Here is a 12,268-nt window from a genome sequence, read left to right as displayed (position 1 = left end):
ATAGAAATGGCCAGAAGCACATAAGAGGGGGCTCAACACCCTTAGTCATCAGGGAAATGAAATTTAAACCACATGAGATATTATTTCACACCCACTAGAATGGGTGAAATCAAGAAGTGACAATACCAAATTGTGATAAGATAGTGAGTTTGGAAAATGCTTTAACAGTTTTTTATAAAGTTAAACATTTGCTTACCTTATAATATGTCAACTCCATTCTTAGATATTTACCCAATAGAAATGAATAAATATGTTCACAAAAGGCTTGAACAACAATATTTATAGCAGATAGACGAGAGTGTATCAGGACGACACAGGAACCAACACTAAAGGGGCTTCTATTGATGAAAGACTGGATAATTTGAACATCAAAAGAATAAAAACTATAATCAATTGAAATTCAACAAATATATAAAAATCTTGAAGTCCAAAAATAGTAGTAAAAATAAAAGAAAGAAAAAAGTCAACCATTTCAGTAGTGTGTGTATAATTTTGTAATAGTGTGTGTATAAGGCAATATTCAGAAAACCAATATATAAAGGAAAAGAATCAAGCCTTTAGCTTTCCTTTCTTGTTATGTTATTTCAGGGCAACCAAGTTAATGATGAGGCTAATTCTTCTTTATGGAAGAATTCCAGCTAATAAAGGCAGAATAAAAGGTAGAATTATAAAAATGATCATTTTTATAATGTGATCACAGGGCCAGGCTAGGATCATCATTTGATTTGATATCCATTATGTGAAAGTGGATGTGGAATTTCATGTGTCTAAACATGCAACACTAAAAACAGGACAACCAGACATGTTCATTCTGTTCTAGTGGAATAAGCAATACACAGTACCATCTATCACACAATCTGATCATAAAATAAAACCACTAGATAGGAAGTCTGGGGAGAGAGGAACAAGTGAGTCTACACCTCAAGGAATAAATCATCCAAGTCTTTCCTCAAGGAATCAATCAACCACATCTTTATGTGGGAAATAGGACAAATAACACACATCATTTAATAAATAAATAGCATGGGGAAAAAATTGAGGGGCAAAATGATATAAATGAAAAGAAAATTGTGTTAGTTCAACTCCTCCAAGAAACAAGAGATTTATTTAGGTGAAATGCCTATAAAGTAAAAAGAGGAGAGAAAAGGAGGAAATGCAGAGAGAATGCTCCATCTGTCTATCTCCCCTTTGTGTTTTAATATCTATATGTCTTCACATGGCCTTCTTAAGGACATCAGTCATAGGATATAAGACCCGCCTTAATCCAGTATGACCTTATCTTAACTAATTGCATCTGTAAACACCTTACTTCCAAATAAGATTGTATTCTGAGGTTCTGGATGGACATGAATTTGGGCGGAAAGTATTTAAGCCAGGACAGTATACAACCAAGAGAAATGAAAACATGTTTGTACAATATTTTGTACATGAATATTCATACCATTATTATTCATAATAGCCAAAAAGGTGAAAACAACTCAAATGTCCATCCATTGATGAATGGTTAAAAAATGTGATATATCTATAAATGGGATATATTCCTGTAATAAAAAGGAATAAAGTATTGATGCAGGCCACCACATGGAGGAACCTCAAATACATAATGCTAAATGAAAGAAGCCAAACCCATTTTGTATGATTCCATTTATGAAATGTCCAAAATAGGCAAGTATATAGAGCTAGAACATAGATTAGTGGTTTCCAGGGGCTGACAATGAGGAACTTGTAGGGACTGACTGCTACTGAGTATGGTGTTTCTTTCTGATGTGATATGTTCTAAAATTGATTGTGATGATGGTTGCATGATTCTGAATATGCCAGAATTCATTGAAATGTAAATTTTATATAGGTGAATTACATGGTATGGGAATTATATCTCAATAAATATGTTATGAAATACATACATGTGACACAGACTGCAGGCTGTGCGTCAGAATCCACACATGCTTTCTCTCAGTAGGGTTATAGTCAAGTGTTTGGTCATCCAGTTAGCAGCACATCTCCCAGCCCATGCCCCTGCAGTCAGGGTAGCCAAGAGTTAAGTTCTTCCTAGTGGAATGTTAGTGGTAATGACCAAGTGTGCCTCACGAGCCAGAGTCTTAAAACTGTAGCATTTTCCTCTATGCTTTGTCTGCTTCCCAAGAGCTGTAACACAGAAATATCTGAAATCTTTCTTCAACCAAACAAAAAAGGATCAAGTTCTAGATGGCATGTAAACAAGAGAGAAGGAACCTTGCTCCTTGAATGGCCATGTGGAGCCAAGAGCTTATATATATATTTCCTGGTCTTTTAGGTGAGAATGAATAAACATCTTTGTACTTAAGGCACTGAATTTTTATTGATTCGCTTCCTTACAGCCACTTTTCCTTGTCCTTGACTAATACAACACTATCCCCAGCTGTTTGATACCTGTTCTTGTCATGACCTACTGCAGAGATGGGACTTGGAAAAGGGACAACCATGAAGCTCTCTACAGATCATCATATGAATTCCTCAAAGGGCATTTAACTAGAAGTCTTATTGATGACACCTGGGAGAAACTCTGCTTGTTTTGAAAATAGAAAGTGATAAGGGTATAGAAAAAGGAAAAGACATGATCAAGGGAATTGAGTAAGGATAACAATTATAGAGTTAATGGAGTTCAAACTAGGAGGAAAAAACCTGAAAAACAGAGAGAAAGATGGACAGTCCAAGGATGTTATAGAACATTATTTCATCAATTCCACATTGCCAATATGTGACATGATTTTTTGAGGGGGAGGGGTGCAAAAATCTTTATTTGAAAAAGCTAGAGGTTGGATGTTTGGAGCAGCCCCATAAGCAAGCTGTGCTCCAGATACATGGTTCCCTCCCGTTGTGAGCAGAATCTTAAGATGGCTTCCAAGACCTTTGCTCTTTGATGATACTCCTGAAATTACAATATTTTATATTGCAAAAGGGAGATTATGGAGGGTGTGGGGGTTCTAATTTAATCATGCAAGCCCTTTAAAAGCAGAGTGTTCTTCAGCATAAATCAGTAGCCTTTTGACTACACAGGATGACTCTAAAATGTCCTCAAATATTCTCCACCCCCCCCAGTTTTATTGAGACATAATTAAACTATAATGTTGTGTAAGTTTAAGGTGTGCAATGTTTTGATTTGATACATTTATATATTGCAAAATGACTACCACCATAGCATTAGCTAACACTTCTACCCCATCACATAAATACCACCCATACTCTTTTGCTAGGGTCCTGATACCTATTTTTGGTTAACTCCCTGGATTTAGCTCCCTCTCTTCTCACTTCCTGGCGAGTGACTTGCTCTGATTAACCAGGAGTGTGCATGAAGCTGAAGGCTGAGCTGGTAGGCTGCTCAGTGTGGTCTCCCAAGCACAGGTAGGGCCTCTATGGAAGCCAGTTCCTGAGAGTACCATAACCTTTTAGGTCTTGGTACTTCCATTCAATAATATCAGTTCAAGCTAGTTGTAGAAAGTAGGCTAGGTGTCAGGGTGGGGGAGGGTGTCTGTGACCATGAGCAACTTTCTTTGACTTTATCAAATCTAATTTTATAAAGTGTGAAACTCGGGTACTAATCCCTACCTTGTTATGAAGGTAATATATGTGTGAAAGTTTTCTAAGCCATTACGAGAGAGAAACTAGTATATAATCCGAGTGTTCATCACCACCATCACAACCACCATCACCACCACCGTCATTGCCATCATCACAACCACTACCACCACCACCACCATCATCACCATCATCATCATCAACACTACCACCATCACTATCACCATCACCATCATCACCAGCTTCATCATAACAAAGCTGGTCTAAAAAGTGAGTGATCTGGTTTGATACTTCAAATGAGCCAAATCAGATCACAGAAGGGTGATCATAGCACTTAATCTTCCTATTTGAGAATGTTTTTGTGCTGGCCAAGGTGAGAAATTAGCTGTTTTTTAGATCCCATAGTCTAATATGTATTAGATATCTGCAACTGGCTGGTGTCAAGAAAATGGAAGGATGTAGAAAAGATCACACACTTGCCTGGTGGCTGAGGTCAACATTAAAAATGGGCAAAAAAACTACTCTTTCATTTTTCTCACTTTTCAAATAGGTAAGAATTGATTTTCAGCTACCAAAAGCAGCAATCTTTCAGCCAGCCACCTGTGGAATTTAAGGTATTATGCATGATTAATTACCAAATAATTCAGGCAGGACTCTTTGTAAGGAGAGCATTTTAAGCCTTTCTGGTGCCAGACTGTGCTGCTAACAAGAAAAAGAGATACTTTAATATTGTTCAGTTTCTAAATACATTTCCTTTAAGAAAAACTTGTGCTGGCACAAAAAATATGTGCTGTCTTCCTCTGGGATTTTTGATATGGCCATCTTAAAGTGATGGTTACTTCCCATCTTGCCAAGTGACGGGGTACATCAAGGTGCACAAGAAATGCCATAAAGCAGACTGACCTTCTTTTCATCTTTTCTTTGTAGAAGTTGTCTATGCAACATATTAAAAATCAACCTTTACCTTGAAATGTTCAAATTCTTTCAGAGTTAATAGGTTTATTAAGAAGCAGATTTTGTTTTAGAAAGAGATTTAATTCTAGAAACGCAATTGCCTCAATATCATTTTATAGGGAAATGTTTTTTTACAGCCAGTATTATAGCAAAATGCTGCCTCATGAAGAAAACAGAACTGCTGGAGCATTGGTGGAATTGTTATCAACCAAACTGGGGTCCATGTGCCCACGAGCAATAAAGCCAATCTACTGACACCAGGTTGTGGTGAAAGAAAGTGCAGCTTTAATTGCAGGAGCCAAGAAAGGAGTCTAGGCAGCTGGCACTTAAAAGATCCAAACTCCCTGATGGCTTTCTGGGAAATGTTTTTAAAGACAGGGTGAGGGAGGGGTGTTGTGGGGTGTGTGATCCACTAGTGAACATTCTTCTGACCGGTTGGTGATGAGGTAATCAGGAGTCAATACCATCAACCTTCTGGTTCCAACTGGTCTGTGGTCTACGTGCTTGTGGGCAACATAGAGTTAACTTCTTCCACCTGATGGTGGTTTCAGTATCTGCAAAACAGCTCAAAGGACATGGCTTAGAATATTATCTGTAGTTCTTGAGGAGGAACTAAAGGTCCTTGACTTTGTTTAATGGCTAAATTATTATTATTTTTTCTTGCTTGACTGTTTTCCTTTCTTTCTGCATGTTCTCACTTCTCTGATTAAATTCACTCTTTGGAACTCAGGGAAGGCCCAGGAGGCTAACGTTTTTCTACAGACAAGAGGCAGGTGGAGGGCGTGGGGTGGCCGGAGGTCTGTTCCAGGAAGGTCCCATAGGGTACTACTCAACCGAGGTAGGGGCATAGGGTGCAGTTTGAGAAGCACAATCACAAAGCTGGTTGAGGTGATCCTCTTCCTGCTCTCCACGTCATGGTGTCTTACTGAGTGAATTTTGGGTCCTCCTAGAAAACCACTGAAAAACCTCTCACTCCACAGATAATGATTACTCTAAAAAGGTAAGTCATAAAATACAAGTGACCATGGTTGCAGTACCACTCAATGGACTGTCATGCCACCATCAATGCTCAGTTTATGAAAATAGCCTGGAAAATATGATAGAATGTTAAGTAATAAAATTAAGAAGTAAAATTATATGAACAGTATATCCTATCTCGTTTAACACTTTTTAATTGTTTAAAAAAACACTGAAAAGAAATAGACCATATGATTCTTATTTTACTTTTTCTCCGTTTGCCAAATGCTTTTACTGAGCTTGTATTACTTTCATAGCAATAAAGGAAAAGACTGAAAACGAGAGTAAGAAGAAGAGAGCAAGGCCTGTAGTGTGGGTGAGGCTGTACTCCTGACAGGCTGGGGGTCTGAGCTCAGCCCCTCTCACACCTCCCTTTTCTCTCCAGAGAAGGTGGGTAAACACTGGAATGAATTCCAGCACATGAGCATGAAGGGCATTTCCAGACCTGTTTACTTATCCATTCTCGTTTCCTAGGTGAAGGTGCTTGAGGGCAGAAACCTAAATTCATTGCTAGGGCCATGAGTGAAGGCAGGTTTACTCAGATACGGGGTACATCTTTAAAATAGACTTTGAGCATTTTCAAATTATTCTCACTGAGGCATGGAAGGTATTGTTCTCGGAGGGACAGCAGTCTTGAAGCAGGATCTTATTTCCCTGCCCAGGTATTGAACCTAGCCACTAGTCCACAAGGGGCTAGAGGCTATAAACAAAGTTCCCTGGTTCTTACTCTGTTTGAAAGCAAATATGTTTCAAGGAGGCAAAAACTGCAAAAACAGGTACAAATTTTATTACTAGAGACACATGTACAACATATGAGAGAGCACACAGAGAAACAGTTTATTTATTTAAGTCAGAAGCAAGGCAGAAGTACACACCCAGAGAGGAGTGCAGGCGTCCTGAATGACGAGCGCAATAAAGAGGTGATTGAAATCACTTATATAGGGCAGTCCTTTCGGTCTTTGTTTACATTTGGCCAAGTATCTTGTTTCTTTTTTCACACCTGACTGGCCCTGGGACCCTCCCCAACATGCATATGCAACTTTTTGCTAAGATGTATCCCACCGCAGAGGCCTGTGGGGGTATGTCCACACATTACAGGGTGGTGCCCCCTCCCTTTTTGACCCTCAAGGAGCCTTCCTGTGCATGTGCAGACAGGGAAATTTTCCTTGACCTCAGGAGTGGTCATCTTATCTCTTTACTTCAGCAGAGCTCAGCTTCTGCCACTAGCTTTATCCTTGGAACATCTGGGTGAGAACAAAACTTCAATTTGACTCCACTTGACAGACACCAGCTGTCCGGCCCAGGGGCCCTTCTATCTCCTACCTCAGTATGACATTGTTTATGTGGCTTTGGTCTTCCCAACTGGGGTGGCCAGCCTTTCATAGAGGGAAGCGTTCCATGCCCAGCTTTCAGGACCCCCAAACCCACAGCACAGCTGGAGGGCACTGCTGTTTGCAGAAAAGACCTGGTCTGCAGTGGGGCATCAGATGAGAGTGACCCACAAAATCAAAGTGCGGGGTCCTGTACTGTGGCTGCCACTAATCCAAATGCTTTGTTCAGCCACCACGTCCAGCCTTCCAGCAGTGGGACACCCCTGGCCCACCACCCCAGCTGGTTCTCTCTCCAGGCCCCTTCTCTGTCTGCTCTCTATAAAGCCACTCTCTCAACACTCTTGCTAGTTAAAGCACCAAGACCTTATAACTCCTCAGGGAAACTTTCCCACCCTCTGAAGTCCTTCCCCAAATGCTTAGTGCCTGTCTCTCACATTCCTATAACTAACGTCCAATTATTTGCCATCACTTCCTCAATGGCTGCCCTTCCCGAAATTCTGCTAGGCCACAGAGAGAGGAATCACATCTGGTCCACACAACATTATACCCTCAGTCTTTGGCACAATGCCAGACACACAGTAGGTGCTCCATAAATGCTGCTGGCTGATTTGTGGACTGACTCGACCCTGAAGCCACGCCCTTACAAACATTCTGCGGAAGTGTGCTGCCCAGCCCCAGGTTAGAGAACATGAGTGTGTGAGTAGGTGTATGTGCAGCTGAGTGTGTAAGTGTATGTGTAGGTGTGACAGTGTGATGTGAGCCTGATTGTGTGTGAGTGTGGGGTCTGGGTGTGTGAATCTGAGTACATTGTACGTGTGGGTGTGAGTGTGTGTGCACTCCATCTCTGCACTTGTTTGAGCATAAGACCAAAGATTTCAAAGCAAGCAAAGGGCAACCCATGTTAATTCTGTTCAGATGCTTCCAAAGTTCACATCTTTCTGTATTAAAGATACAGCCCAACCCTGTTCCTTGTGTTTTCTAAAATGTACATGTATTCAAATCTAAATAAAGGTTGACATTTGGCTTTGAAAACAGCAGTGAGCTATCAGCTTAGCCTCTGAAAATCTCTGTAGCTGTTCTGATTGCTTCTTTCACTTGGTTCTGAAGAATCTATATTTCACAGCCTCTTTTTCTAAATCATTTACTGTCCCTGTAAATCTTCCAGGCTAAATACTCACTGAATGCAGTTGGTGCATCTGATTCAGCCCCTTCCTAAAGGTCGGGAGCCAGTGCTCTCCTATTCTCCACTCTGTGCTATAATCCAGTGCAGGCTGCACTGAACAAGACTGTCCTGTGTGCAGCCCTGCATTCGGAGTGTGTGAGCACCAAAGCAAATAGAGCAGTGACCAGCCTCAGAGAGCTTACAGTCTGGTTCAAGTCTAGAAACCACCCTCCAACAGCAGGTGCCGAGGCCCAGGTTTTATTGTCTGGTGAGTATCCAGGGGGCCCTGCCCTTGTCATCTGAAGAGTCCAACCGTGCAGCCTGGCAAGGGCAGATGGGGGCACTTTGTGATTGGGATCATTTGAAAGACAGGATTCTTCTCTCCCATGTTCCCCCAGACAGTGTGCTTCAACCTGGGCCCTCCTTAGCACTCCCATTCCTCTTCCTCCAAATGTTGGGGGGCTCCACCCTGTCCCCCCAGATGTTTCAATGACAGGATGCTGCATGCCCTCCCCCCCATAACTGACAGTCTCAGAAGACAGCCCACGTTCCATTAAACTTCTTTTCCTTACCCTCCATTATTTGAATTTATCCCCATCATACTAATTAGCAAGCCTCTTTAAAAATGGCTTCTTAAGAGTAGCAACAGCATTTTTTTATTTTTTAGATTTTTTAATTTAATTTTTTTTTGAAGTATAGTTTGATTTACAATGTGTTAATTGCAGCTGTACAGCAAAGTGATTCAGTTATACATATATATACATTTTTTTCTATATTTATTCTTTTCCATACCATAAGATATTAAATATAGTACAGAGAACTATAGGCAACAGTATTTTAATTGGAACTTTACCGGTTTTCGAGCTCTTTTCCCTAGCTTTGCCTCATTTGAGTTGCTCTACTTCCATAGCCAACAAGTTCTGGGTATGTGATCTCAAGCAACCGTGTTGCAGCGGGGCTGGGGTTGAAGCAGTGGGGGCCTCCCACCCCTACCAGCAAAAGGAAAGCCGTCCTACCAGCCTGGCTCCTGCACAGTGGCGCTCGCTCAAGGAGAGGTGTGTAGGTCACTGTGTTCAGAGGAAGGGAAGGAATCCAGGCTGTCCTGTCTCAGAAAGTTCAGTCCCACAGGGTTAGTCAGTTATGTGACCTCTGGCTGAACTATGTATGCTGAGAGGGCAGAGGGGCTCTGCCAGACAAGCCAGGTGATCTGTGAGGTGACCATTGTTGAGATGTGGTGGGAGGTTTGGGTGTGTGCCAGATAGGAGCGCTGGATCTTTTTTGTCAGAGCATGAGACCCAGAAAGCCAAGGCACCTTTGGATGACCAGCATCAGCCCTGGGACAAGGCAGCAGAGCCTCCAGTGGGAGGTGACAGAGTGCTAGATGGAGAATGCTGAGGAGCACAGGAGAGCCAGGGGGAGCCCTTGGCAATGGGAGAAGGACAGGGAACCAGAGGAACCAGAAGGTAGTACCCTGTTCTCAGGGAAAGCAATTCTCCAAAGCTTTAAATCAGGATGTCCCCATTTAGATATGATTAATTTTTAAGTAGCTTTCAGGCAGAAAGGGAAAAAAAACAAGGTTGAGTGAATGCATTTGTTATCTCTAAACATTTTGTGGCAATAAACTATCATAAATTTTATTATGTTTATATGCATATTAATTTTATTATATTCTATTTGGAATACTTAGTATATTTGTATATAGTCCAACAGAACCAGAACAATAAGATGAAAAGAGGTGTACTCCTTTTGATGAAGAAATCAGTTATTTTTAGTCTTGAGCTAAATTTCAGTCAATTCGACTATTCTTTGTACAAACCTAGCAACTGATATGTTTTTCCAACCCCAGTTTTTAAAAAAATCGAACATTTACTCCAAGTGCAATTATCAAAAGGCTTTTTAGACATAAGATAGAAAGTTCCAGGGAATTCTCTGGCGGTCCAATAGTTAGGACTCCACCTTCTCACTGCTGAGGGCCTGGGTTCAATCTCTGGTTAGGGAATTAACATCCACAAGCCATGTGGTGCGGCCAAAAAAAAAGTTCCAGCTAATTACAAATGTGACCCCCTAAAGGCCATTTAATGAGACAAACTTATAAACTCAGAGTTCATAAGAATCATCTACTGGTCAAATTTTTCCAGCGAATAGCACAATATCCATGCAACTCCACGTAGACAAACACAAAGCATTTTCTCTAAGAGGTTATGTTTTTAAATTCTTACCAAGCCTGGCCTTTCTTGTTTGCAAATGGTAGTTGCTACTATCACAGACAACTATGATGAAAAGACTGACGATAGGAAACACTGTGTTATTATCTATCAAAATTTGACATATATGTTTACATTTCTTTCTTATAAGAAATTAATGCATATTGACTATTTTTCTGTAATCTTCAAAAATTTACAGGTATGTAAAAAGGCAATCTAGATATTGTGACACACCAACCTGCTGAACTAAAACGGCAGATAAAATATAGGAGGAAATAATTTTATATGCCACAATAATTTGGCAATTGAAGTCATTATATTCAGCAGCTAAAACCAAAGTGAGAGGTGGAATCCAGGGAGGTAGCCAGTTTACTTTGAGAGCATCTGGCAAACCCACTGAACTTCAGCTTTGAGTTGCAGTGCCTGATGGAGCAGGGTGAGGAAGCTCAGAGCCTGCCCAAACTGGCACTTCCCCCACCCCACACAGTCCTTGCTGTGTGGAACCCATCATCCCCAGGTCTGCAAAGACAGCTTGTTGTGTTAAACCTTAGCACTGAGCACAATGGAAAGTATTACTGCCAATAATCCATGATCACCAGTCAGTCCTCAGGAGAGTTTTCAGCCCAAATTTGGATTCCTCAGGTGCTCAGAAAAACTTCAAGTTGAAAATTCAGTTTAAACTAATCTCTGGCTGATGGTGTTCAGTGGAAGAAGGAAGTGTGAGTCTTCCATGAAGGACCTCTGACAATTCCCATAGGGAAGATTCAAGGCAAAATGATCATGAAATTCACAAGGAAGTAAACGGCAAACCAGACCTGTAAAGATGTCATACAGGGGAAATTCAGACCTGTAATTCAAAACAGATGAGTTTATTATTTTTAAAGTGCTAAAAGGAAAAACTAAAAATATGAATAGAGAGCAAGAGATTTTATATATCTATTAAACAAGCAGCTTTGAAAAAAACCCAAATAGAACCTCTAGAAGTGAAAAACATATAAACTAAAAATAATCAGTTTAACATTAAGCTAGAGAATTAGTAGAATGAAAGTTTGTTTTGAAGAAATTATTCCAAATGTAGCACAAAAATACAAAAAAATGGGAAATGTAAAAAAGAGGTCAGTGTATAGAGTAGAAACTATGAAAAGTTTTAACATATGCAATCAGGGTTCAGGAAGAAAAAGAGAGAAAAATGGGATGGAGGCAACATTTGAAAAGATAATGTCTGAGAAATTTCCAGGATTGGTTACAGATTACAATCCACAGGATTAGAAAAACAACAACAGCAACAACAACCTGATTTAAAAATTGGCAGAAGACCTGAATAGACACTTTTCCAAGGAAGATATTCAGATGACTAACAGGCACATGAAAAGATATTCAACATTCCTAATTATTAGAGAAATGCAAAACAAAGCCACAGCCAGATATTACCTTATTCCTGTCAGAATGGCTATCATCAAAAAGTCTATAAATAAAAAATGTTGGCAAGGATGTGGAGAAAAGGGAACCCTCGTACACCATTGGTGGGAATGTAAACTGGTGCAGCCTTTATGAAAAATAATATGGAGGCTCCTTTAAAAAAATAAAAATAAAGTTACCATATGATCCAGCAATCCCACTCCTGGGCATATATCTGGAAAAGATGAAAACTCTAATTCAAAAAGATACATGCACCCTGATGTTCATAGTAGCATTATTTGCAATAGCCAAGATATGAAAGCAACCCAAGTGCCCATCAACAGATGAATGGATAAAAAAGATGTGGTATATATACACAATGGAATACTACTCAGCCATTAAAAAAATGAAATTCTGCTATTTGCAACCACTTGGATGGACCTAGAGAGTATTATACTTAGTGAAATAAATCAGGCAGAGAAAGACAAATAGTGTATGTTATCACTTATATGTGGAATCTAAAATAATAAAATGAATGTATATAACAGAATGGAAATAGACTCACAGATATAAAGAACAACCTGCAGAATTAGAAAGACAAATGGATCCCACACAGGATAAATAAAAACAAATCTACCCCTAGACAG

Source organism: Balaenoptera physalus, assembly GCF_965194825.1.
Source record: "Balaenoptera physalus genome assembly, chromosome: 2".
NCBI classification, from domain to species: Eukaryota; Metazoa; Chordata; class Mammalia; order Artiodactyla; family Balaenopteridae; genus Balaenoptera; species Balaenoptera physalus.
This window is presented reverse-complemented; position numbering follows the sequence as displayed.